The following is a 26,555-nucleotide window of genomic DNA, read 5'->3' as shown; positions in this document are numbered from 1 at the left end:
CGGCGGGAGGAGCGCGGACCGCGGCGACCAGCCGCGCGAGCGAGGGGCCTCTGGCCGCAGCCCCCCTGGCGTCCACCAGCCTGCGCCTTCCTCGGGCCGCCGACGCCGCCCCGGCCACTGGGTGTCTGCCCGGCCCCGGGGCGGCTCCCCTCCGGCGACCTTCCCGTGGCTGCCCTCGCTCCGGGGTGAGACGTGGCCCAGCGGCCGACCCCAGGTCCAGCACGGGCCTCAGTGACCTGGTGGCCCTTTGGGTTCCGTGGGTCCTGCAGGGGAAAGCCTGAAAGTAACTGTGGTCTTAAGTCCAAGCAGTCTAAACTGCAGACCCCGAGCAGACACTTGGGGGGGGGGGGTGGACAGGTGAGAACTCTCGAGCGAGGTGGTTGCCGCGCTGCACGCCAAAGGCTACTCCACTCAGGCCCAGCCCCAGTGTAGATCGGCTCCTTCTTGCTTTCTGCTTGGAAATGGCCCGCGGATTCGGGGTCTCGTTTTTCCTGCTCCTGGCGGCCAGAATCAGGAAACCACAGGACCTGGCCTGTGCCACCGGGAAAGCGAGGAGGAGGGGCCTCGTGAGCGTCTGAGGTCTGCAGGGGAGGGGAGAGGAGCGGGGAAAGGCACAGGAGGGTCGCGGATGGGAAAAAAAGGGAACGAGGCAGGATGCATTGGCCGGGAATCGAACCCGGGTCTCCCGCGTGGGAGGCGAGAATTCTACCACTGAACCACCAATGCCTCACACACGCCTTGGCGCATGGTGGGTCTCTAGAAAGAAGTTCCAGAGTGACCGTGGGAAGGAGCACCGGAGAGCGGAAACGCTCCAGAAGACGTTTACGCGGTCGTCTTTGGAGGACTGACCTAGCAAGCCCACAGGCACTCGAAGCAAAGGCTTCGGAAGGAGGTTTCCATCAGGCAACAGCGTCAAGTGGGGACATTCGAACAAGATAGCAAAATAAACTGTTCCGTCCGCTCACACCACAACTCTGAGAAAGTTGTGGTGTGAGCAACTGTACAACAGACTCCGGCAGGAAAACGTGGGAAATTCATCCAGACCCCTTGATCAACCCTCAGCCTCGAACTGTCGCTATACAGAGTCTGAGAACGTATCTTACTTGCCAGTTTTTTAGGCTCCACATGTTGGGGCTAGGAATCAGTATGACTTTTTGAAGGACAAGAGCCACAGTGTTGCAAGGAATCCCTTCTTGCTAGAAGGAAAGCTAGGTGGAGGCTGAGTTACAAACTTAAACTCAGCAAGGAAAACAACCATCAGGTCACCCTTTAGGAACTTTGGTTCCATCTGTCCTTTGCCCAATACACAAAAGACACTCTGGCTCTGGCCAATACGCTTCCAGTTATCACCTACATCGACAGGTGTACATTTATTCCCATATCTCTTCCAAAACTACAAACCTGCACTTCCAACACACTGCATCCTGAGGGAGCCTTCCACAGCCTAAATCTGGACACACCTGTACCTAATACCACCTAGTGTCCTCATATTCCTTCACTACAGTGTCTTGATTTCTGTACGATGTGTATTCTGCTCGCCCCCCTACCATCCCTATTATCTGTCTCCTGCCATTTCTCAGGTCTGGTAGCAGTGAAGTGCTTGACAGGTCAGGAAGAATCTTAGGATCTCATGTCCAGACACTTGCTTCTCTCTACAGGTGAGGGTCTCTCACAATGCCCGCTTTGTTCTTCAAATTCATTCTCATGGTAACTCTTTTCCGTGTGAATCTAAAAGCACCATCCTTATAAGAAAAAAATGGATTTAGTTTGACCTCATTAAAATGAAATCCTTCTGCTCTGCAATAGATTCTGTTCTGGGAGTCAAAGACAAGCCAGAATCTGGGAGTAAATATTTGCAAATTATTTATCTGATAATGGACTTGTATTCAAAATACACTAATAACTGTATAACTCAAAAATAACAATTTCAAAACCCAATTCAATAAAGGGCAAATATCTGAACAGTCAAGGATATATATGTGACAACTCAGGACATGAAAAAATTTTCAACATTATTTGTCATTAGGGAATTGCAAATTAAAACAACATTAGGATACCAGTACGCACGTATTAGGATGGTTAAATCTAAGAAGTTACATTACCAAATGCAGTGAAGATCTAGAGTAGTGGGAACCATCATTCATTGCTTTCGAATGCAAAACGATACAGTCACTTGGAGAGACTGTTTGACAGTGTCTTGCAAAGCTAAACCTAATCTTACATATGTACTGCATCAGTATCCTAGGTCTTTACCGAAATTTTTGAAAATTTATTTCCACACAGAAACTCACACATGAATGGTCACAGAAACAGGAAGCAACTAAGATACCCTTCAGTACGTGAATGGATTGAACTATGGAATGGAGTAGTATTAAGAAATAAAAAGAAATGGGCTACTATTACTAATGGGCTCAGTGGGTTAGGCCTCTCTACCTTGGGCTCAGGTCATGATCTCAGCGTCCTAGGATAGAGCCGGGCATCATTGGGCTCTCTGCTCAGCAGAGAGCCTGCTTTCCTACCCTCTCTCTCTCCCTGCTTCTCTGCCTGCCTCTCTGCGTACTTGTGATTTCTCTGTCAAATAAATTTTTTAAAATAATCTTTAAAAAAGAAGCCTTTGGGCGCGTGGGTGGCTCAGTGGGTTAAAGCCTCTGCTTTCGGCTCAGGTCATGATCCCAGGGTCCTAGAATGGAGCCCAGCATCGGGCTCTCTGCTCAGCAGGGAGCCTGCATCCTCCTCTCTCTCTCTGCCTGCCTCTCTGCCTACTTGTGATCTCTGTCTGTCAAATAAATAAAATCTTTAAAAAAAGAAAGAGCCTTAAGTTCATATTGCTAAGTGAAAGAAGCCTGTCTGAAAAGACCACATATGACACTCTGGGAAAAGGCAAAACTATAGAGATTAAAAATGATCAGTGGTTGCCAGGACTTGGAGAGGGGAAGGATGATTATGTGCAGTATGAAGAATATTTAGGGTATCAAAAGTATTCTGTATGTCATAGTAATGATAGACACATGACATTATCAATTTGTCAAAATTGATTTGTCTTTAAAAAATGAAGAGTTTTAGTTGATAATAATGTGTCAATATTGGTTCATTATTTGTAACATAGGTATCATATAAATGCAATATATTAATAATAGAACTGGGAGAACTGAATAAGAGAACCCTGCTATCTGTTCAATTTTTTTTGTAATCCTAAAACAGTTCTAAAATTGGTGTATCGATTAATACAAACCTGAAGTTCCTTTGATCAGATTTGGTGAAGTAAAACAAAAAGTCACAATAAAAATTATTTTCTTGTGAGTGTGTCTCTCCACATGGAGTTCATTCTTGTCCTTAATTTTACCAAGACCAGCAAACTAGGACCTAACTCCTTAGAAGGTCAGAAGCCCCACAACCCAATTCTCTGCATTCAAGTGTCTCCCTTCCTTGAGCCCCTAATGCCTCTCCTATAGCCACTTCTATCCTTCAGGAACTTCACTTTTTGATTCCACTACATGTGCTATGTGGCCAAAGGATAGGATAGGATAAAGAACAAGGGTAACAGTGGTTTTTTTTTTTATCATTATTCATTTATTTGACAGAAAGAGAGAGATTGAGAGAGAGCCATCACAAGTAGGCAGAGAGGCGGGGGGCAGCGGGGGGCGGGAAGCAAGCTCCCCGCTTAGCAGAGAGCCTGATGCCGGGCTTGATCCTAGGACACTGAGATCATGACCTGAGCCAAAGGCAGAGGCAGAGGCTTTAACCCACTGAGCCAATTGTTTTAAGTACAATTTCAAATCGCAGAGAACCACCAGGTACATCTGAGTCTTCAAAGACATACTCTTGCCAGGTGATGACTGCACTGCAGGTCAACAAACATGTGGGATCAATTCAAGGCTCAGAGCCCTACAAAATCCCTATTTAGGGTAGCTCCTTAAGGTCTTCTGTTCTGGAATTAACTAAAGAGGCATTGTTGCTATTTTTCTCCCTGCACTGCCACTGCCACTTCTGGAAACCAGAACCCAGAATCAACCCGTTTTCTCTGTGCAAAAAGAAAAACTTAAAAGTGGAAGGCGTATGCATTAGCTAGGAGTTGAACCTGGATCTCCTACATTGTTCTTGTGGAACAAGAATTCTACCACTGAACCACCAAAGCTTCATCCTAGGTTGCACCTAGGTCTTATCGTCTTCAAAGACTCTGAAAAGAATTCTTAAAATAAATGTGTATAGATCTCTTTGGTAGACACATAGATCAAACAGTAAAGACACCCAGAGCAAAGTCTGCATAAGAAACTTAAATTATGCAACACTATAAAGTTGAGGTATTCAAATAAAAATCTTCTCACTTCAGATGCATTCTTTTGCTGCCCCATTTCTTAGGGCCTCCAAGCTCCCTTTCCTCCCAAATTTAATACCAACATGTTTTTCCCCTCAATAGACATTCAGGACCCAGTAACATTTAGGGAAGGTAGACTTTTGTGGATATACCTGAGTTAATCCAGAAGATCTGGGTGATAACAGCTTCTCTCATCCTACCTCTATTTTGTGTCCTGGAAAGAGGCCAAGGATCAATGGTCCTGCTTTTTTCCTGTATTTGAGAGAGACTTACAAAAGGATGAATACCTGAAAATTTCATTGGAAGATCTTCCATTTAACCACACCTCCTTTGGCCACTCAAGGAGGCCATACCATGACAAAAAATTGGACTAGATCCTAGACAGATGCTAGAATGTTACTCTTCTAGCCAATATAAACTGTTTCTTTTCGTTCTTTCTTTCTTTTTTTTTTTTTGTCCTTTGCCTCTGACTGATATTCTGATATTTATATTTTCACTCTTTAATGCTTGCATTCTAGGGAGAGAGACTTCTTTGCACCTCTGTGGCTCCTGTCCTTAAAAAGTCATACAGATTCCTAGCCCTAACATGTGGGGGAGCTCTCCAGGTCCCGTGTCCTCCCGCACCCCCCCCCTTCTTAATTTCCCCAAGGAATTTCCCCAGAGAAAATTGGGGAAAGAAATTCTCTATTTCAGTGTCATCAAAGGACATTTCAGCCATCCATGTTTTTCTAAAAAACAGCCTGCTCCTTATATGGCCAATACACCAAGCCCTGTGCTTCAGAGGCATCTCAGAGTCAACAAATGCTACAACTCACTGCAGCCAGGAGTTCAATTTAACGAAATTAGATTCTCCAAAACAGCTAATCATCAGTCACAGGCTTACTAGTAATCTTTTTTTTTTAAGGATTTTATTTATTTATTTGACAGAGAGAAATCACAAGTAGTCAGATAGGCAGGCTTCCTGCCAAGCGGGACTCAATCCCACTGACCCTAAGATCATGACCCCAGCCGAAGGCAGCGGCTTAACCCACTGAGTCACCCAGGCGCCCTGTACTAATCGTGTCATAATTATGGTATATCACATATCCACTGAAATACTTAGAACACCTTAAGAGTCAGATAAATACTATTGTTATAATGATCACAGAACGACATAATTATTGTACCCACAAACCCTCCCCAAACAAAAACCCAGTAACAAAGACCTAACTGCATTAACCGAAATATGTTTCTTCCTTAGATGTTCTAATTCCTCCACCAATTCCAACCAGCATCTGCTGCTTCTTACTTTCCCCGGTTAGAATTTTACTTGCTCTGAACTGGCAAGTTAGATACGTTCTCAGACTCTGTATAGCGACAGTTCGAGGCTGAGGGTTGATCAAGGGGTCTGGATGAATTTCCCACGTTTTCCTGCCGGAGTCTGTTGTACAGTTGCTCACACCACAACTTTCTCAGAGTTGTGGTGTGAGCGGACGGAACAGTTTATTTTGCTATCTTGTTCGAATGTCCCCACTTGACGCTGTTGCCTGATGGAAACCTCCTTCCGAAGCCTTTGCTTCGAGTGCCTGTGGGCTTGCTAGGTCAGTCCTCCAAAGACGACCGCGTAAACGTCTTCTGGAGCGTTTCCGCTCCCCGGTGCTCCTTCCCACGGTCACTCTGGAACTTCTTTCTAGAGACCCACCATGCGCCAAGGCGTGTGTGAGGCATTGGTGGTTCAGTGGTAGAATTCTCGCCTCCCACGCGGGAGACCCGGGTTCGATTCCCGGCCAATGCATCCTGCCTCGTTCCCTTTTTTTCCCATCCGCGACCCTCCTGTGCCTTTCCCCGCTCCTCTCCCCTCCCCTGCAGACCTCAGACGCTCACGAGGCCCCTCCTCCTCGCTTTCCCGGTGGCACAGGCCAGGTCCTGTGGTTTCCTGATTCTGGCCGCCAGGAGCAGGAAAAACGAGACCCCGAATCCGCGGGCCATTTCCAAGCAGAAAGCAAGAAGGAGCCGATCTACACTGGGGCTGGGCCTGAGTGGAGTAGCCTTTGGCGTGCAGCGCGGCAACCACCTCGCTCGAGAGTTCTCACCTGTCCACCCCCCCCCCCCAAGTGTCTGCTCGGGGTCTGCAGTTTAGACTGCTTGGACTTAAGACCACAGTTACTTTCAGGCTTTCCCCTGCAGGACCCACGGAACCCAAAGGGCCACCAGGTCACTGAGGCCCGTGCTGGACCTGGGGTCGGCCGCTGGGCCACGTCTCACCCCGGAGCGAGGGCAGCCACGGGAAGGTCGCCGGAGGGGAGCCGCCCCGGGGCCGGGCAGACACCCAGTGGCCGGGGCGGCGTCGGCGGCCCGAGGAAGGCGCAGGCTGGTGGACGCCAGGGGGGCTGCGGCCAGAGGCCCCTCGCTCGCGCGGCTGGTCGCCGCGGTCCGCGCTCCTCCCGCCGGCCCATCGCGGTTCCGGGGAAGGACCGCCGCGTGCCCGGCGATGCGCCTCAACAGGTGTGGGCCCCCGAAGAAGAAGAGTATACTTGTGAAAGGAAGAGGAACTAAAGACTCCGGGAACCGTGGACCCGGGTTTGTTCTCTAGCTCTTGGGCGCTCCTTGGAAAGGATTCCAATTAGAGGGTAGTAGGGGCGTGACTGCGTTAGACGCTACGGGTGACGAATTTTCCTCCGAAAATCTTTGGAGGATTTGCCTACCTAACAGCAGCTTAAAAGTGAAGATTAGTGACATTGGGGGAGATTCCCCTCCTTTCCGCTTTAAAAAATAAACTAAACAACAACCAACACAACAAACTTGATTTAGGGGCGCCTGGGTGGCTCAGTCGGTTAAAGCCTCTGCCTTCCGCTCCTGTCCTGATCTGGGAGCCTGGAATGGAGCCCCGGGCTGGGCTCCCTGTTCAGCGGGGAGTCCGCTTCTCCCTTTCCTTCTGCCCCTCCCCGCAGCTCAGGCTCACAGGCACGCGCGCGCGCGCTCTCTCTCTAATACACAGATAAAATCTTCAAAAATTTTAAAAAACAAACGTGATTGATTCAACCTCAAGAGTTTTGTGGAGGGGGTGGGAGGAAGGTGGGGGGAGTGGGGAAGATTGAGGGTGGGGGGTTGAAAAATTGTAACATACATAAGGTAAAATGCACAGAACACACCTGTGTAGCCTACACACAGATGAAGAAGTAAAATATTATTAGCCCTTTAATCAACCACTCCCATGCTTTACCAGGTCATAACCTTCTACCTCACCCCCTACTCCCACTTAATTATTAGTGGTGCTGTTGTTATTTTGCCTCTCTGTAATATTCTCTCATCAGGGTTCCGTTTTGAAGGCCCTTCTTGGTAATGAATTGGAGCACGGGTCCATGTTGGTTAGCCACTTGAATTTTCTCCTGTGTTTTTCCCCCGACTTTGGTGATTTTTCCTATAGGTCTGTCTTTTTCTTCTCCTTTTGCAATAACTCATTAAGAATCTTTGATACCACTTGATTATGCTGACTGCAGATACATTCGCCTCAATTGTGCCTTGACTTTTTACCCTTGATTCTGTGCTGCAATGAACAGAGATTCTTGAAGCAGGTGACTTAGCCTCTTCACTAAAAATTGGTCTTTTTTGTCTTGTGTTTTCAATCCTTGCTTACTCTTGAGATCATGCGACTACCTCGATACATTAATACCAACTAAAACCATCCGTGGTTTCGTTTCACATTTTGGTGCCTAATCCACATGGAAGTTACTCTGGTGATGGTGGAGGTAGGGATCATATTTCATCCCTCTTCTCCCCTCCTCCCCCCACCCGGCACAGTACATGGAATTGAATTCTTATATGCTATAATCATTGAACATTTATAATGTTTTTAACACCTTTGGATTTTGAATCTTCATCATAGCCTGCTTTCTCTATTTGTGTATATACCAAAGAAGCTCGATTCTCTTAATAGTTCCAGTAATTTATTTCATATATATAAATAATTGTAGTATTCTTTTTTTTCATTTGCACTTCTCCTACTTCTTCTTGCCTTTCCTCACTGGCTAAGATCTCCATCACAGTGGTGTAGAGAAGTGATGGCAGCGGGCCTCTTTGTCTGCTTCCTGACAGTTCCAGATTGGCAAGGGTAAGGGGGGAAAAGGTCAGTATTCTATCATCAACTATAATGTGTGTTGAAGGGGTTTTGTCTGTCTGTTTTTTGGTCTAGAAGCTACCCCTTCAGCAGATGAGGGCTGTTCTCTTCCTGTTAGGCTAAGAGGTTCTGAAAAATCATAAACTGATAACGAATTTTTCCAAACACCTTTTCTGGGCTTTGGTGATTCCCATTTTCCTCCCATAAAAGTTGTTAGTGTGACAAATTCATTTATTTTCTAATGATAATCAACTGCTTCCCCAGTGTAAGACCAATTTTGTCATGACACATTTTAAATATATATTTTGTTTGATTCGTCTTTTTTTTTTTTTCCGCAGCTGTGTATACTCAGCACTAAGCGAGGCCTGTAATTTCTGTTTTTCCCATTGCCTTTTTGGGGTTTTTGGTTTCCACCCAAACTCATAAACCTAAGTTGGGGAATTCTGTCATCTTTTGGTGCTTGTAGAATTTCTTTGCCTTTGGAGTCATTTCTTCTAATGACCTTTTTTGGTCCTTGGGCTTTCTTTGCAGGAAGAAAGCCTGCAAAGAATTAAAAAAAAAAAAAAAATTAATGCTTGTAGGACCAGTCCTCCTCCCCACCCTACCCAAATCAATACTGCAATATACCTACATTTCCTCTAAAACTTTTAATGGGTTGGCATATGCATGTTTATGATACTCATTTATTGTTAATCTCCTGTCTACCCATTGAGTAGCAGTGACTTCCATCTTCCCTCTTCCCAGTTTTATCAGAGCAGTCTTTTCAAAGAGCCAACCACTGACTTTTTGCTTTTGTATATTCACTTCTCATTTTCTTTTTTATTTTCATGTCTTTTCTAATTTTCAAATTCTTGCTTTTATATTTAATTTCTGGTCCCATATGCTTTTGTTGTTCTTGTTATTTTTTAAAAAATTTTTGGTAACTCTTTGAGATGGAGGTTTAGCTCATTAGGAATTAGCCCCAATTGTCATGATTTACATTTAAAAGGTGTGTATGGTCCTCTGAAGACTGGCTTCACCACACCTTATGCAGTAGCTGCAATCTTTTCAGTTTTGTTTCTTTCAGAATTATGTCCTAATTTCCATCTTCATGTCTGCCCTGAGACAAGGATGGATGGAAGCATCTCTAAAATTCCAGATATCTGAGCTTTCGTCCTTCTGTCTTATAACTGAATTCTAGATGCAAGTTGATTCTCTTGAGATGCTACTGGAGGGTACCTGGATGAAGTGTTATTGGATGAGTATGTTCTCCTTTGACTATGCTCTCCTCCGGCAGGCTCTTGGTTGGGGTTTGTTACTGACTGGGAAACATACCCACCAAGTTGATGGCCCACGGTCTCCCAGACTTACCCAGGCTATGTGTACTCAAGGCTAAATCCACTAGAGGTCAAGCCCGCCGCCACAATTTCTTCAGGGGCTTTTTATTTACTTTCTTTTAAAGATTTTATCTTCAAGTTATCTCTACGTCCAACCCAACGTGGGGCTGGGACTTACAAGCCTGAGGATCAAGAGTGGCTGCTCTACCCGGTGAGCCAGCCAGGGCCTGCTTGCCTGTGCCGCCCGCCTACTCAGTTTGTTTATTGTCAAGGGCCTCTTAAGCCTTCCTTTTCCTTATTCTGTTTGGAGAGCCAAGGCCGCCTTGTCCAAAGAGCCCTGGAAGTAGAAGGGGCAGGACTAGATGGGATCACCTTTACCCGCCAGGGCTTTGGATCTTCGGGTCCCACCTTAATGTAGTGAGGACCTCCTATATGCCTTCTCAAGGGAGCCTGGGACTGACAATGTCCATTTTTCTGTGTTCCTAGCCCTCAAGGTCCACCCAGGAGCGGGAGGAGATTTGATTTGATGCCTCTGTTTTACTTTTTGCATGAACACTTGCAAATGTTAGTGGCAAGCTTGCCATCTACCTTTAGGCTCTTTTTTTTTTTTTTTTTTTAAGGTACCGATCAAGATTAATTAACGAAAAACAAACATACGAACACACGAACACACACACACACACACACACACACCCCACACACAAAAGAAAGAAAAAAAGAAACCCAAAACCCACACACAAAAAGACCTTGTAATCAGAAATGAAATAGATGGTATTCTTCTCTTACTTTGGAAAACTCTGCCTTCATCATTACCCAGATGGCAGGGATGAATTTAGAATTCCTGGATTTCTTGGAGTGAACCACCACAGAAGGTTCCCGTGCGGCCTGCTGGAACCGGGCGGTGTTGTGCACCTCCAACCCCTCAACCATGCTTCCCCCACCGAAGGGTCTGTAGAAAGCAGCCTCAGGGTGCCCCACTGCGCACACACCTAGGGTCTCAGCGAGAACAAGAGTGAAGAAAAGACAGTCTTGGGGGCAAGGAGAGGAGAGGAGACATAAAGAAGCAAAAAGAAAGAAAAAAGGAAAAACAAAGGAGGGGGGGCGGAACCACCGCCAGAACAAAAGCACCCAGCCAAGTAACGGACGGAAAATGCAGTCAATACCCCACCGTCAAGAAAATAGTTAACTTTGCCTATAGCGGACCTCCACCGACCCCTACAGCCTTCCATTCCTGCCTGGTACACTCAGGGTCACCAACTTCTCCTCCACCCAGCCCTCGCCATTCTTCCAAACCGCTCCCGAAAGGAGTTCAAGAGACACTCGCCCCTCTCCCCTCGCACACCTGCCCCCACGAGAACCCACGAGTTGGCCCCTGAGGCCATCCGCCTTCGGCAGCGGCCCCACACTCACCGCCCCGCAGCCCCTGCGCGGCCTGGTCTCCACCCCGCACCGGTCGCCTCTGCAGCCTGCTGGGTCCACAGCACCTCCGTCGGCCCTGGCTCGCTCTCTCTTCCAGCCTTACCGGAACGTCACATTTACCTCAACAGGTCTTCAGAGCCAGGGTCGAAGGGAAAAAAGAAAACGGGCCCAGCGCCTGGTAAAGTCTACAGGGTCTAAATGCAACAGCCCTTGGGAGAAACTGGGGGATTTGACTGGGGTATCATCGTTTTGGGATCCGGGTGTGGATTTCTACCCCTACCTTCGGCTTACGGAAGCAGTAAGTTTTCCGTTTAGTGCACCCCTCACTCGCTGCCTTTTGTTGCGTCAGCTAACATCACCTCCCTACGCCGCTTAATCTGCAAATGAGACAGCCTTCGGGGAGGACCCGCTCCCTTCAGCCCTCGCGGGTATCGGGTCCGAACGCGTAGTACGCTTTCCCCGCACGAACTGAGCTGAGGAACTGGGCCCACCGGCTCGCGTCCGGGGTACACACGAACCCCGCGACGTGGCCTGGCCTCCAGACCTGGGATCCAGAGCTTAGCCTGGTGGGCGCCTCTGGGGCGGCCCCGCGGGGATTTGAACCTCCGCCGCGCAGACGTAAACACGAGTCAGCTGCTTAGTGGCCCTCTGCAGTCACTTCTGCGGGCGGCGGACCTGGACACAATCAAGCCCGGCGCGCCCTGCCAAGGGGCCAGCCATCGTTTCCCCCCGGCCGCGGGAGAGGAAGAGTCGGTGCGGTGGGGGGAGCACACCGCCGGCGCGCAGCTGCAGGGCTAGAAGGGAAGATGCCTGGTCAAAAAAGCGATTCCCTGACCGGGAATCGAACCCGGGCCGCGGCGGTGAAAGCGCCGAATCCTAGCCACTAGACCACCAGGGAGCACGCGGGAGCCTTTTCTTCTACCGCCTTCCCACGGAAGTCCTGTCCCCCTGAGCCGTGGAAGGCCTTGAGCCTTCAGGGAGGTCACCCGTCCTCCCCGGAGCCCTTTCACAAGGACCGTCCGTCCCCGCCCTCTCCAACACAAGAGGCCGCAGGAGGAGACGCCCCGAGGGCCGCCAGGGCCCTGCCTGGCCCACCCGTCCCGGCGCGAGTCGCCCCGGCCCGGCCTGGTCGCCCCTCAGAGCCGCCCTGGTGACGCGCCTTCGCGAGGCGGTAGCGTGCGGACAGGCGGTGCCGCGAGAGCGCGGGAAGGGAGGCGCCCGGCGTGACACCCCGGGGTCCTCGCATCACCCGGTGGATTCCGGCGGACTGAGACCGCTTTCAAGGAAGGCTCCGCAGCCGGGAACTGGACTCCGGATCTATGCCGCCTACAACCTGCTGCCCCCCCGCAGCTCACCCTACGCGACTTGAAGACTTACTCTGAGCCCCTACTGACCTTGCAATGTGCCAGCGGCATCAGGAGACACACACAGATAAATGGACCGAGCCGAGAGACTTGAAACTGACCCACAGATGACCTGGTGAATTCGTTTTCAACAGAAACAGTTCAACCGGGTAAGGAAATAGGTTCAATATCGGGGGCGGAAACAGCTTTACTGCTACCCAACACTACACACAAAAATTAATGGGAGGTGCCTCCTAAAACATAAAAGTTGAAGGCATAAACCTTTTGGAGGTTACTTTGTGACTTGGTGGTAGGCAAAGATTTCCTAAACAAGAACCAGGAAAAAATATGTACTTAAAAAAAAAAAAAAAAAAAAAAAAGACAGGGCAAGTTAGACTTCATCAACTTTAACCATATCTTCTCATTCAAAGACGCCACCAAGACAGTGAAAACAGCATGCCACAGACAGGGAGAAAATGTTCACAAAACATATCTGACCAACCAACCAACCAAACAAACAAAAAACAAGCAAGCAAGCAAGCAAACCCCCACACCTGTAGCTATAGGGTGCTGTGAGCGCCTCCAAACTGATAATTAAAAAAAAAAAAAAATCAGGCAACTCAAGTTTTTGAGATAGGTAAAAGACATGAACAGATCCTTCGGAAAAGAAGATACACGAGGCCAACAAAGCACATAAAAGGGTGCTCAGTATTTTTGGCCGCTAGGGAAATGGATGTTAAAATCACATCGAGATAGCACTACTGGTAAGGATGGGAAACACCCCATCCTGGCAAGGATGTGCAACAAGCACAACTCTCAGTGGTATCGCGATGAATAAATACCGTCGGGCGTGGAAGGGGCTGCCGACAGGCATTTTCAAACCCTTGAGGGTATGCCACGAGCCACTGGAGAGGTTGCTGCGATGACGCCAAGGACTACAGCCAAGGACTGAAAGAGTTCCCCCGAGACAGAGATTCGCAGGAGCCAAGGTCTGAGGCGCTCAACAGGTCTGTGGAAGAGCTGTCACTTACCTGACAGGCACTTTTCTCTGGTCTTTGAAGATCCTTAAGGTTTTTTGAGGACCACGGGGACGCCACTTCCCAGCAAGGACAGCCCACGAGGCTTCTCGCTGGACAGCTGGGGACTCCAGGACTTGTCCTCGTTTGGAGGCGCGCTGAAGAAAAGCCATTTGGTTGAGTTTCCTTACGCTCCGAGTCAGAGCGGAGAAGGTCCCGAGGTTAGCGGCGAGTGGAGTTTTCCTTTCCTTCGGGTGAATGAAGAAGACCTCCCGGCGCCCAGTGGCCAGCGGAAAGCAGGGCTCTCGGGCCCCCAGGTTCGAGGCGCTGGCGCCCCGAGGGTGGGGGTGTTTAAAGACAAAGTAAAAGGGACGGGTCGCCAGGGGCCGAGAAGAGTGCCGTGACTCGGATTCGAACCGAGGTTGCTGCGGCCACAACGCAGAGTACTAACCACTATACGATCACGGCGCGCCACCCTCCCGGCGGCCGGCCTTCCAGTCGCAATAGGACTTTTGACGCAAAGTCATTCCTGTAGCTGCACTGTTTTCTCATCGGACAAACTGCAGGTACTGGTGCTGTGGCGTCTCTCCTACCCGCTCTCGGATCTTCCTTCCCTTCCTCGGAACCTCCTACGCGATAAGGACAAAACCACCACCAAAAAACCATTGTCCGGTCCCTCAATCCGGGTCCTGGGCAGTCTCGCCATCCCGTCCCCGCCTCCCCCGCTTTTCTTTGCCGCCTCTTGGCGTTTGCCGCCTTCTGAGCAGCCGCACCCCACCCTCTCTCCAGCTTCCCCCACACCGACCGCCGCTGAGTGGAGCAAGCCGAGCGCCAGCGGCGCCGAAGGTCGGGTGCCCGCGGAATCCACGGGGAGAAACCTCCCGGGAACCAGTTGGCCTTCGGCTTCTCCGGGGAGGGGGCGGGCCACTCCCACCCCCCCGCCCCCAGGAGGCGGGTGGCTCCCCCTAGCGTTGAGCGCGTGCTCGCTCTCTACCGGGATGTGGGCGGAGGCTTCCCGAAGGTCTCTGTGGCGCAATCGGTTAGCGCGTTCGGCTGTTAACCGAAAGGTTGGTGGTTCGAGCCCACCCAGGGACGCGGCAGTATTTTTAGAAGGCAGAAAGGGTCCTGTCGTTTGGCCTGTGCACAACAGGAGGACCGAGGCCAAGATTCGAAGGCCACCGCGGACTCTGGAGAAGGAGAGCTGTGGAGGAGAACAGGTCGCTGCGAATCCGGACGTCCTCGAATGAGTACAACCCTCCGAATGCCTTTTAACGAGGCAGAGAAGTTTCTGCCTGCGTGTGTTTTTGTGCCAGTATTTATTGAATCCTTTCCTTATACTCTTTAAGTTGATTCGAGGATAGTATGGATAAAATACTGCTGTCGTCATCGTTCTTGTACTAGACGACTACTTCTACAGGGTAAAGTCCTGGAAGAGCAACTGCTCTGACGTAGTGTTTCCGTGGTTTTTCTATGATCCACTCCTTTCCCTCCTTGGCTTATTAGCTGTAACTCTTTGTTTTGTTATTTCAGCGACTGCTTCAAGCTTTATAGCCGCATACACCTGTAATTTCCCGGCTTCCCTCTAAGGGATCCCCTACCTCTTCACGTTTCTTCCCTGTCCATCTTTATGCTGTAGCCATCGTGCCGTTTACTTTTCGTGTTAGAAACCCCCAAACCCATCCTTACTACTTTGGTTTCATCTGTCTCGTGTTTTTAAAGAGATTTAAGTAATAAGAAAAGAATCTTATCTATTTTCCCACGCGGTTACCAGTCTGTTGCCCTTCCGTCCCTTTGGCTAAATGCAGATTCCCATGTGGTACGTGTAACCTTTCTTGTAGTGTGGGTCTGCTGGTGATGTAGTCTGTCAACATTTCTGTGTCAGTGTCACCTTCATTTTTGAAAGCCTTTTTTGGAGGGGACATCCTCGTTGACTTTGAAGTTTGCTCCAGGGCCTTCTCACACTGCTTCCCACCAGAAAGCCCACATCATCTTCATCTTTGTGTTCTGTAGGTATCACACCTTTCTCCTCTGGCGGCTTTGCAAATTTTTTTATTCTTTTCCCATGGATTTGAGCAATATAATTAGGACGTGAATGGATATGGTTTTCTTCATGTGTCTTGCGCTCATTCATCTCGTTCGTTTGGCTCCTTGGGTTGGTGGGTTTATCATTTTTATTATGATGGGAAATTCTTCAATTCCTCAAAAATGGCTTCCCGCCCCCCATTCTGTTCAGGGACTCCAATCACTCACATCATTTTCTGTCCCACCCACCCCCCCCCCCGCCCTCATCACTCATATCTTTTAACGTTGCCCTACTGTTCACTGATAGCCCCTCCCTCACTTGCTGGAGCAGACATCGCATGTGTTTTCTACACTCACCGATATCTCCTAAAGGTCGACTGCCCTCAACCTGTTCCATCAACCCCCCTATCTAATGCCTAAATATGTGCAGCAGCACTGTATTAAAAGTTTTTGTGATTTATCTCTTAATTAGAGAAGCTCTAAGCTAAGCTGATACATTAAGTAACTCAATTTAATATCCTTGGAAGAACTTAAAGATCACAGTAGATCTTCAAATTGCAAATTGACCTGACACATAATGGAGAAATGCATGGTGGGATTGTATATGATACCTAAAATGGTTTACCACCACCCCCCCCACACACACACAATTGTAAGAATAATTACATCACTGTGATTTTCAGAATCATAAGACTTAGTCTCCTTAAAAATATATAATAGGATGTATTCATCTTACTGAAACACACAATTTCATATTGTATAAACTCTTAAGTAGTACTGGAATTAAAGTGTGTTTGTTGGACCAGTAAAAGCAGTATAGGAGATTGAGGCCCCTAAGGGTCACTAGGATTTTGAAGAGAAAATAAACCCAAGACTTGTATAAACTGGAATATCATCTACCAGTATTTTCTACAGTATTAGAAAGACTAGAAGACAACATAAAGCAGTTTTCAGATCAAAATTATTAAAGCAGTCTGATGCACACAAGGAGTCCTCTTCAGAAATACCACATGATAGAAACATCTTCTATGCCATTATATATAAATTACTGAAATCCTTAAAAGTATTTTAAAAGTACTCAAGATTTCACTTGATTTTTTTTTCCTTGTAACTAGCACTGAGACCACTAATCTATAGTTAAACTGTTTTTGTTTTTGTTCTTGTTTGTTTTTGTTGTTGTCCCTGAGTTACAGATTCAGCAAGAAAGGGAGTGGGATGGGCACCTGGCTGGCTTAGTTAGTAGCGCATGCATCTCTTGGTCTCAGGATTGTGAGTTCAGCTGACACACCTTGGGAGTAGTGATTACTTAAACAAAACATGTAAAGGAAGAAAGAGAGAGAAGAAGAAAGAGGGAAAGATAGAGGCGAAGGAAGGAAGCAAGAAAGGAGGAAGGAGGGAGGGAGTGAGGGAGGAAAGAAGGAAGGGAGGAAGAGAAAAGGGGGGGGGGAAGGAAAGAAGAAAACCCCATCAATAGCATCCTTGGGACCCCCACCCCCCACCCCCTGCTGACCCTTGGGGTCCTGGAAATAGAAGCGCAGGCACTTCCCCACTTTGAGGAGAGGCACAGTTGGATACAAACCACAAGTTGCCGGTGTCTGCTTGGACTCAGACTGGAGCCAGGACCAGCTCGAGGCCAGGACAAAATAAGACTAAGAACCAGGATCACAGGGCCACCACCTACCTGACAGCACCAATGCAGACAGCTCTGGAAAGCTCTTGAAAACTCCTTCTTTTTGAAGAATTTTCCACCTGCTCCCCTCATCCTCCCCCCAGAGGAAAGGATTCTTCCCCCATTTGTTGGGCCAGGACCCTTTCAGATCCCTGCAGGGCACAGACAACCAGGAGGGCAGGAGCTAAGGGGGAGCTACACCTCCCTGAGGGGTCTGTCTTGGGGTGGGGGGTTCTAGGGCTCAGGCTGACCCTAGACCCTCTGCCCATCAAAGCCACCAGAAGGAGTCCAGAGGGCAAGTGGTTGCGGGGCATGACACCCTAATTGTGTTCCTACAGGTGCAGGGCACAAGCTGGCCTGCACCTTCTGGGAGAGGCCATACCACTCAGTCCACCTGAAGCTTCTCTACAGTCTGAGGGCAACAGGTGTCTGGTTCCTGAAGGGACCAGAGGGGCCTCCTCCAGAGGACAAGCCCTCCCCTTAGCCTTGGAGGAGAGGTCCTGCAGAGGCTGGTTTTGAGGGACATTGCCCAAGGAAATGAGCGACAGTGGCCCAACTAATTATCTTGAGAGGTCTTCAAAGGGTGTCCAGACTGAATATATGGGGGCGGGGGGGGGGGGGAGAGGTGTGTCAATGTGGGAAAATGCTAACTGGTGCACTGAGGTGAGGGATACAGGATGTTCCCACACCTGCAACTTGTTTTGTGTGTTTCAAAATATGTTTGTTTCTTTGTTTTAAAGGAGTGATCCAGTCAAATCGCAGGTTCTCTGTAGATGAAAACCCTTGAAGTGAGAGGTTAGGTTTCTGAGGGGGATGGAGGTGAGCTCCTGCCCTGGCTGCTCATCCCAGCTCTGCTCTCCCACCCAGGTGATTCCAAGGAACCGGAGTCTGGTCCTCTGGCTCTTAGGGACTCACTGCAGAGGCACCTTTGCACGTGCCCTTTGGTGCACAGCACATTTAGGGGAGGAAAAGGAAAATCCTAAGTAAGGAGACAGTGCTGAAAGGTCCTACTGACTGCGACTAGAACCTGACCAGTAGCCGTGAAAAATCCAAATCGTATCCCACAGATCACCGGGCATCCACACAGGATCCCTGCTTTGGCCCTTGCAGATGAAAACCCTGAAAATAAAGTTAGATTTCTCAGATGGGCAGAGCAAAAGTGGGGCGTTTCCCAGCGGCCCACAGCTCCCAGCCCTTGCCCTGCTGCTCTTCCATCTCTCCCAGCCTCAGCAGCACTTTGGGCTCTGAGGTCTGACCCCAAGCTAACTGGTCGGTGCTCCATTCTAGTCTAGCTTTACCCCTGTGTGTGGCAGAGCCAAGGCCATGCTCTCTTGGTGAGCCTCGGTTTCCCGATGAGTAAGGTGAGGGTGAGGAGCAGAGAGTCCCTCTATTGGTGGCCTCCCAACTAACTCAAGGGCTGTCCTGATGATGGCACCCGAAGGGCTCCTCGGCTCCCCCGTGGGCTCATCGGGTGGAGCCTGAAACGCCGACTCGACGAGTCCCAGGTGCAGTTCGTGTTCTTTGGTTCTGTGGGGGCAAATCCACCTGTTGCGCCAGCGGGCTGGGCTCGGGAAAACCAAGTGTACGGCTCCGGGAGGACGTGGTCGGTTCTCCGAGCCCGGGTGCCTGTCCGCCTGTAGAGCGGATTGAGGCGCCAGAGGAGCAGGTTAGGGGGTTTCTGGAGGTAGAGGAAACGTGCGTTGGGCTTTGTCCCCGGTGCCCTTCTCGGCCTGCCTGACTGGTTGTGGCCCCCGCTCTCCAGCGAGGCCGGCAGCGGACGAACGAGGCCAGGTTGTCAAGTGCGCAGTAGGCTGTCAGGAAGCAAGGGAGCTGCAGCCTGGCTTCGTGTTTGTTTCTCTGAAAGGAAAATGAGGCTGCGCACGCTGCCTTCCCCTTGGCTCCAAGCGTCCTCCCTTGTGTGTTGTCAACACGAGGACTAGGGGGCAAAAAAGGCTGTTGTTTCCGCCCGGTTTCGAACCGGGGACCTTTCGCGTGTGAGGCGAACGTGATAACCACTACACTACGGAAACGAAGCACGCGGCAGGATCTCATGCCGGAGCCTGAACAGCTTCCGTCCTACCCCTACTGTTGTGCCCACCACTTTCTTTCCTAAGTGCAAAAAGCCCCTGAAAGCCCTCGCGACCCTCCAGGTAAAGGGACCGCAGCCCCGCTGCGGCGCCGGTTTGGGATCCCGCGTCTCCCCCGAGGAAGCGAAGAGCCGGGGGCCGCCGTCAGTCTGGCTTCGGGATCCGCATCAAAGGCAGGGCTTCCACATCCAGAACGACGCGCCCCGGTGCCGAAGGCGCCCCGCCGACTCTCCAGCTCCCGGAGGCGGCGGGTCACGTGCGTCCCAGCCCCAGGCGCCCCCTCCACCCGGCCGGGGGTCACCCGCCCTCTGGGGCTGTCGGTGGTCCGCTTCGCTGCGGGGCGGTCGGTGCTCTCGGCTCGTGGCCGCTGCTCGGCGCCTGGAATCCTCCCAGGAACCGGAGGACGCCCTCTGCCGGGCCTCCCGCCTGCCCCGCCGCGCCTGCCCTGCGCGCTCTGCCCTCGCCGGCCCTTTCTCTCTGCGCTTCTCCGCGGTCCTCTCGCCAAACCGCAATCTCTTTGGTATCCTCGGGTGGTCCCTCGGGTTCCTGCCTGAGCTGCCTTAAAGCCACTGACAAGACGCTTGTGGCCATGACCATCGGACAGTGTCTAGTGAAATCCAGGCACGGAGGGATGAAAAGGAAGCGCAAGAAATGGTTTTTAGAGTTTGGCACAGAGCCCAAGAGTCACAGAGTCCTGACTGGGGAGGGAAGGGCTATTCCTACCTGGCGTTTAGGAATGACTCTTGTCTGGGCTGCCTTGGTGTCTCTCTGTGGCTTTGCAGCCAGACCCGAATAGGCTGGTGGTGACACTTGGTGTGACCAGAGCCACCTTCACAGAGACCTTTAATTTGTCAGAGAGAGACAGAGACAGAGAGACAGAGAGAGAGAGAGAGAGAGAGAGAGAGAGAGAGAACGAACAAGCAGGAGCACCAGCCACCAGAGGGAGAGGGAAGCAGGCTCCCCGCTGAGCAGGGAGCCTGAAGTGGGGCTCAATCCCAGGACTCTGGGATCAGGACCCCAGCAGAAAGCAGAGGAGACGCCTAAACTACTGAGCCACCCCCACAGAGGCCTTAAGTACTGGGAGCAGAGTGGAGAGGAGAAGCCTAGAAAAATAGATTTTTCAAGTTGTTTTCTCTCTGTGTCCCCCATTCAAGTGTGTAGGACCTTACTGTGTGGTATTGATTGCAGTCCATTTAAAGCACGACCACTTTCCTGATATTTGGCAGTTTCTCATAAAGTTAAAAAATATACCTACCCTGTTACCTGGTAATAAATTGCTATTAACTTCCCGAGAAAAACGAATGCTTACATCCAAAGGAAGCTTCTACACGAACATTGGTGCGATGTCATTTATACTAGGCCAACCTGGATAAAACTCACATGTATTTTCAGAATGGATTAGTACTGTGTAGTAAAAACATTCAAACTATGGATAAGGCAGTAACACGAATAACTCCCTCAAACAGTGTGTTCAGCAAAAGATGCCCACCATAAAGGCATGTTTGTACACCTAAAACCTATGTATTCAAATGCACCTATCTGATACTCCTGTGTGCTCCCACTGCCACGAAGTATCAGTCGAGAACAGGGCTTCCCTTTGTTAAATATTTTGCCAGGAAACTTCCTGAGCTGATGGAAGTACATTAGGCTGGCTGATACTCACAGAGGCTTATACCTTTATCACATTTTGCAGTATACTTAATGTTATAACCTTAACATTAAACATAAAGTTAATTAACAGTGTCTCTGAATGACAGATTAGACCACAGGACATAACAGGTATAGCCAGAATATTCCACCCCAAAATAAAGTGAATTAGTTTTAAAACCTGAGAATTCTCAAAAATATTATTTTAGTTTCTATGTAATATTAATTCAAGATTAAACTATATACTTGTTTCATATGTACACAAATAAGTTACTTTTTTCATGTAGTCTATAAAATCTATGCAAAAGACTGAATATATTAGCACCTTTAACACCTCCTAGACAATGCTAGAGCTCTGGAACATCTCGATTCCATTTACTCCCCTCATTTTTGGGTGTTTTTGCCTTACTTTCATTTCAACATACATTTTGAATTCATAGACATTATTATTATTGTTTGGATAGTGATATTTATTTGACTTAGTCACATATTTAACCTATCTACCTGTTGCTCTTCGTTCCTACCTTCATTTTTCCAGATTTTTCTTGCGCCCAGGTAGCCTGAAGAGTTACCTTTTGCATTTCCTTTAGTTGGGGTAAGCTACTAATGTGGTAAGGTCTTCACTTCCTCTTGACAGATATCTGGCCAGGGATTAGCAGCACCTAGTAGGTTGGAAATGATCTTGCTCTAACCCTTCCCTAAGGTCTCCTTTTCATTGTTTTTGCTGGGAATTCAGCTTCCAATCTTCCGACGATGTGTAATAGGAATTCACCACCCACTCCCCATCCAGGTGCTGCTCTGATTGTTTTCATTTGTCTTTGGAGTTCACCAGCTTGGGCCCCTGATTTTCTTGTCCTTCTCTGGCTTGAAGTTCACTGATCTTCTTCCACATGTGGTTGGATAGATCATCACAATTTTTCCTTAATCGTCCGTAATATCTTTCTATATGGTTTCCGCCCCATTTGCTGTCTCCTCCAGCCTCCGAGACTTTAATTACATGTGTGTTAGGCCTTCAGGACATGGCCCATATCTCTATTACACTGCTTTCTGAATTTCTCTTCCTTTCAGCTCTCTATGCTTAAGCCTGGAGAGTTTCCTTCTCCTTACATAGTTCCAGGATAATCATCTCTCTTCCAAACTGCTATGAAACTCAACTATTAACTCTTTAAAATGCCAACTATTATGTATTTTATTTCTGTAGTTTTTTTTTATCTGATTTTTAAAATGGATTCTGTTTCTCTGATGAAACTTTTTATCTTGTCATCCCTTTTCTGGTCAGCTGAATCATACCACTTTATCTTTTTAAAGTAATTGTAGGTAACTTTTAAGTAATTTAAGGAACCTCTCTACACCCAAGGTGGGGCTTGAACTCACTAGTCCAAGATCAAGAGTCCCCATGTTCTACTAACTAAAATAATAACTCATAACTCAGTATCTCAATCACCCATGAGTTAGTTTCCATGGTTTGCTTCCCCACCCCCTTGCTTCTCTTCCCTTACAATCCTAGAGTATTGTGATTGAATGATGAAACTGTTGTGTGAACAATGATAGCCTGTTTTTGAAAGATGTTGTCTTTCTCTGAAGATATTCACCCTCTCCCACAGGAGGCAGCAGAGGAACAGATCGACCCTAATCCCTGACTAAGCTGGTTTACAGTTTGTTTGCCCTCAGGGGAAGCCTCAGTCTCCAGCTAGTTTGCTCGAACTGCTGTGCTGTAGATGGCCAGGGCTCCCCCACCTGAGACCGTGGCATGTTTCCTCGGGCCCTTCCTCTTCAATGAATCCTGAACTTCAGTTTGTATCTCCTTAGCACCATGGCAGTGCTGAAAATTCCACTTTCTTTTCAGCCACACTCTGCTTGCCTTCTAGCCTCTTATGTGCACATAGCTTAATTTGCGAATGTGTCCAGGGGAAATTCTGTCCCAAGCATGCAGCTCACTTAACCTACTCCAGGATCTTGGCTCCTCACGTCTGAATCCTTGGTCAGCTCCACATGTCCTACCCCTTTCTCCTCTCTCTCTGTCCAGATCTATGAAACTTTTTTTTTTTTTTTTTTAGGATTCTGGTCATTTATTTGACAGAGAGAGACACAGCGAGAGAGGGGGAACACAGCACGGGGAGTGGGAGAGGGAGAAGCAGTTTGCACAGAGTAGGGAGCCGGATGCGGGGTGGGGGTGGGGGGCTGGATCCCAGGACCCAGGGATCATGACCTGAGCCGAAGGCAGACACCCAACGCCCAAGGACTGAGTCACCCAGGAGCCCCTCTATGAAACTTCTTAATGTGTTGCTGTTTTCTCTGACTCTTACTAGCTGCCATCTCTCCAGTTCCTCAAGGTCTTGTTCCTGAGGGGGAAAAGGCAGAAAACTAGTTTTATTCCACTGAGCTTCTCTTCACTTTTCTCTTCTCTTTCTCTTCTCTCTCGAGCTGAATGGATAGTTCTCCCGACGATTTCAAACAGAATTCCTTCAATGCAGACATTATTTCTTTTCAAGGTGAATGCCGGTTTACTGCAAATACACCGTCATCACTGAAAGATGACATCTACAACTTCCAGATAAATTATATTTTCTTTTTCTTTTTTTCTTAAAAGAAGGGGGGATCACTAGTGCATACTTGAAGTTTTCTTATAATACCTGGATTAAGTATGACCAGATACTAAAAGCTCTTGCTAGAAGCATGTGCAAAAGACTGTCCACCATGAGCTGAACAATCATCATGCCTGTCCAAGGTCCAAGGATTTGAGGACGCTGGATCCAGGCCCCTGCTGCACTATCTCCACTCAGATGGCTTTCAAAATCATTAAGTAACCAGTTTTTCTGGTGCTGGTCACTAATATGCCAACCAAACCATTTAACACCCCTCATTTCTTCTGAGGAATGTTGAAAGCTGGCAGTGTGGTACAGTTAGAAGTGGAAAGCAAAGTCTTAATTCCCATTGTACTAGCAACTTTCTCAGAGCTTCACTGTGCGACGGGCACACGGTTCCTTGTGTAGCCAGCCCACATACAACCCCGAGACAGTGCAGGTTCTGACCACCCTCGTTGCAGATGAGGACACTCGGGCACCGGAGGGCTGGCTGACTTGCCAAGGGCCCCATCCCACTGATGGTGAGAGCCAGCACTCGGAGCCAGGCCGTCTGCCCCCAGAGCCCCTGTGCTGGGCCATCGTGCCAGTGCTCACGGAGAAGACTTCACCAAGATTTCCCTCCCCTCCTTCTTATTCAGCACCCCTCATCTGAGGAAAAAAAAAAAAGAGAGAGAGAGAAGATTCAAAGTAAAGCCTACAAAACACTGAGGACTAATTGATGACGTAGAAGAGAAAGAGCACAGAAAAAGATTTAGTCTTCCCCAGAAACAGACTCCATGGCTTCAGGGATGATGTAATCACATCTCCCAGCCAGAAGCACTTCTGAAATCTTGATTCTTCTTAATGATCTGAACAGGGAACATCCCCAGGGAGTCCCGAAAAAAACAAAAACAAAAACAAAAAAAAACAGTTGACAGTGCCTTTTGTGTTGAAAGCCCAGAGGAGACAGACAAGTGAGCATACCTGCCTACCTGACTTAGGGCAAAAGGGAGTGCTCCTGGGAGGGACAAGGCTAAGGGAGGCCAGTCCCTAAAACTGAGACAGAATCATGCTTCTCCAAGTTCATTAGGAACAGAGCCCTTCCATATTTGACTACATCCATGTACCTTTATCACTGATGAGCTAATAGTTCCCACACTTTTGATTTATTTTTAAAATTAATTGTATATCAGCATCACAACTGAAATACCAGTAGGAACTACCACAAACAGGATGTAACTCTAAAACTACATAAAAGGAAAAAATCGAGTTGTTATAGTTAATAACAGAAGTAATAAGCGGAGCCCAGGAGCCTCCCCAAGTATTCCGTTGAGGTGTGGGCAGGGGCAGCCTTTAGAGGAACCTAGAGCAATGTTGGGCTTGAGTGATCAAGGCAAGAAGACCCTGGTCATGCCCGGTTCACCACTGCCCTGCAGGAGCCAGGGTCTGGAATGGGTTCCTCTTCACCAGCCCAGGGAAAGCAGGAAAGTCCTCCTCTCCAGTAAAGCTCAGGGAAAGCGGAGAGTTCAGTACAGACACAGGAGCTGCTGGTCCTAGGGATGTACTAGGTGGACTAAAATGAATCTAATGCTGAAAGACAAGTCTAGACCTTCAAATAAACAAATCTCATGTGTACTGACGTGCCAGATGAATGAGCCAGAGGTGCAGTTTCAAATGCGGAGGCCACCGGACGCCTATGGCAAGTGAGTGCTTGAAATGTAGCTAATGCTGAGAAACTGAATTTTCAAATTTGTTTTTTGTACTTCATAATTAAGTTTAAATAGCTACACATAGCCCTGGCTACAGTATAGGATAGTACAGGTTAGATAATAACCAGCATACCCCATCTGGTGAAGCTGACTAACTCATCGTCTGCCTAATTGCTCTGCAGCAGTAAACAGATTAAGGACACCTCGCTTTTTTTTTTTTTTTTTTTTTTAAAGATTTTATTTATTTATTTGACAGAGATCACAAGTAGGCAGAGAGGCAGAGAGACGGGGTGGGGGGGGTGGGGGGGGGGAGGGAAGCAAGCTCCCTGCTGAGCAGAGAACCCCATGCGGGGCTGGATCCTAAGACCCTGAGATCATGACCTGAGCCAAAGGCAGAGGCTTAACCCACTGAGACACCCAGGTACCCCAGACACCTCGCTTTTAATAACAATTCTTTTTTTTTTTTTTTTTTAATATTTTTTTGAGAGAGAGAGAACACAGAGGAGCAAGTGGGGGGGGAGGGGCAGAGGAAGAGAGGAAGAGGGAAGGAGAGTCTTGAGCAGACCCCATGCTGAGTGCAGGCCCAATAGTTCTGGACCCGAGCCAAAACCAAGAGTCTGATGCTTAACCCACTGTGCCATCCAGGCACCCCCAAGAACAATCCGGAATTGCTTTCTTCAGCTGCCTAGATACTGCTGAATGTCAGTTCAACCCCAGGGGCCATCTCTTCTGCTGCCTCTGCTTCCTCATCAGATCCACACAGCTTCCCCAAGGGAACAAATGGGAGCCTCAGCCAGTCCTGCCCTCTCACAGGTGGGGTCTCCGTCCCTTGGCTGGTCATGGGGCTCTACCCAGGTGGTGGCTTCAGGCCTTTCCCCCCAGGTCTGACTGATGTTGCTGAAGAACTGTGTTGGCCCAATGTTGTACACTGCAGAGGTTTTTTCCTTGTTTTTGAAAGTCCCTGGGACGAGAGCATGACTCCAGGCTCTGGTTGGCAGGAGGTCACATAGAGCCATGCCATCTCTGTGCGGATTAGGTGAGGCAGGAGTAAGACAGTCATGTCAGCCACTGTGCGTCTCTGGTAGAACTTTTGTCCCATTCCCAGGACACTGCATTTGATTCTCAAGAGCAGCGTTTTTACTGAATTGTGCAAAGCTAACTTCTCTATAGCACAAAGAGGACTGCGGAACAAAAATGGAAGTCATGAAAGAGTAAAGACAAAGTTCTGAGACAGCACTTAAATGGTGATGGCGAGGTTTTGACCTTCCATGGGAGCCAGAAGGCCAAGCCCAGCAAAGCTCTGGCACCTCAGGGACTTTGACTCTGGATGGATGCCAATACTCTTCATTCCC

At 48.7% G+C, this 26,555-nt stretch overlaps 1 long non-coding RNA gene and 6 other non-coding genes across 7 annotated transcripts; 2 read left to right on the top strand and 5 right to left on the bottom strand.

Annotated features, from left to right (window-relative positions):
* Positions 1-655: 655 nt before the first annotated feature.
* On the bottom strand, positions 656-726 carry TRNAG-CCC. The gene has a single exon. It is a non-coding gene; the product is annotated as a tRNA-Gly (tRNA).
* Positions 727-6,018: 5,292 nt separating this feature from the next.
* TRNAG-CCC lies at positions 6,019-6,089 on the top strand. Its single transcript has one exon. It is a non-coding gene; the product is annotated as a tRNA-Gly (tRNA).
* A 2,027-nt stretch (positions 6,090-8,116) lies between these two features.
* LOC123392525 lies at positions 8,117-12,191 on the bottom strand. The gene is made up of 3 exons (XR_006607246.1): positions 11,138-12,191; positions 10,514-10,716; positions 8,117-8,951 (listed from the first exon to the last, which is right to left on the bottom strand). It is a non-coding gene; the product is annotated as an uncharacterized LOC123392525 (long non-coding RNA).
* TRNAE-UUC lies at positions 11,973-12,044 on the bottom strand. Its single transcript has one exon. It is a non-coding gene; the product is annotated as a tRNA-Glu (tRNA).
* A 1,710-nt stretch (positions 12,192-13,901) lies between the features above and the next one.
* TRNAH-GUG lies at positions 13,902-13,973 on the bottom strand. The gene has a single exon. It is a non-coding gene; the product is annotated as a tRNA-His (tRNA).
* Positions 13,974-14,526: 553 nt separating this feature from the next.
* Positions 14,527-14,600, top strand: TRNAN-GUU. Its single transcript has one exon. It is a non-coding gene; the product is annotated as a tRNA-Asn (tRNA).
* A 4,553-nt stretch (positions 14,601-19,153) lies between these two features.
* TRNAV-CAC lies at positions 19,154-19,226 on the bottom strand. Its single transcript has one exon. It is a non-coding gene; the product is annotated as a tRNA-Val (tRNA).
* Positions 19,227-26,555: the final 7,329 nt, after the last annotated feature.

The sequence above is a fragment of the Mustela putorius genome, unplaced genomic scaffold (genome assembly GCF_011764305.1).
Source record: "Mustela putorius furo isolate JIRA1106 unplaced genomic scaffold, ASM1176430v1.1 tig00000585_pilon_pilon_pilon, whole genome shotgun sequence".
Lineage (NCBI taxonomy): Eukaryota > Metazoa > Chordata > Mammalia > Carnivora > Mustelidae > Mustela > Mustela putorius.
The sequence above is the reverse complement of the archived record's forward strand: the minus strand, read 5'-3'. Positions and strand labels throughout refer to the sequence as shown.